This window comes from Grus americana, chromosome 15, assembly GCF_028858705.1.
Source record: "Grus americana isolate bGruAme1 chromosome 15, bGruAme1.mat, whole genome shotgun sequence".
NCBI classification, from domain to species: Eukaryota; Metazoa; Chordata; class Aves; order Gruiformes; family Gruidae; genus Grus; species Grus americana.
In genome coordinates, this window is record NC_072866.1 from 4,742,501 (window position 1) to 4,743,432 (window position 932).

Genomic DNA, 932 nt, shown 5'->3' on the forward strand with positions numbered 1-932 from the left:
ACATCTTTTTTAGAATTGTGCACACAAAATGTCTAATGTGGGGAATAATAGAATTTATTTGCAATTTTAATTTTCATGAGATGGCTTTACAACTCCCACTCTCCAAATGATTATATGGCGTTTTAGTCTATTAAAATAATCTTGAAAGGTTGAGGGTGCAGCCCATATTAGAAAATATTTTGTTTATAAAGCTCCTACAGTACGCCTAGTAGTAATTTTAAAATGTATGTCTGAAATAGTTATGTAAGAAAAGCATTTGAGATTTTTTTACAATGTATATTGGGAATGTTTTCACTTATATAAATAACTACTGATAATATGACTTATGAAAAAAAATTATTACTACCATATGTGGAATATAGTGACTTCTAAACAGATTTAAAAAAACCCCACCCTACAAACCCGAAAATGTGTATATCTGTCTTTAGAAATTAGTGTTTATATCACAACCGTGATTTGTGAATAAAGAACAATGGTTTGTAATATCAAAATAAAAGCTTAGTCTGAAAAGGTAAAAATACCTCGGTGTTCAAAGTCATTTTGCTTTTCTTTTTCACTGTGTTGGTTGAAGAGCTCTGCACAGTTGTGCCCAGTAAGCCTCTAAAGAGATGTACTGCTGACGAGGTTCGCAGCTCTCCCACTGCCTCCAGCGGTGTTTGGGAGCTGGGCTGGGCAGAGGAGCCTGACGCGGTGAGCGCCTGCCCTGCGCGCCCAGCCCTCCTGCCCCTGACGGAGTTGTGTGCGTGCGTGCGCGCGTGTGCGCGTACGGGAGGGCGGCAATAGCCTCGTCCGCGGGCCTGAGCTTGGCTGCTGCTGCTGCTGCTTTTCAGTCAGAGGCCAGAGCGATGAGATTCAGGGCTGGGCTGAAGGTTTGCTTCCCCAAAAGGCAAGGTTAATCCGGTATCAGATGTATTTTTCAGGCAACAGTGCGT

At 41.6% G+C, this 932-nt stretch overlaps 1 protein-coding gene across 49 annotated transcripts in view; it reads left to right on the top strand.

Moving 5' to 3' along the window:
- Nucleotides 1–506, top strand: part of RBFOX1 (RNA binding fox-1 homolog 1) — a 907,584-nt gene extending 907,078 nt beyond the window's left edge. For all 49 annotated transcript variants that reach the window (XM_054843158.1, XM_054843113.1, XM_054843119.1 and 46 more), the window contains one exon: nt 1–506. This exon is cut by the window's left edge. The gene's annotated coding sequence lies outside the window, so the exon portion shown is untranslated.
- Nucleotides 507–932: the final 426 nt, after the last annotated feature.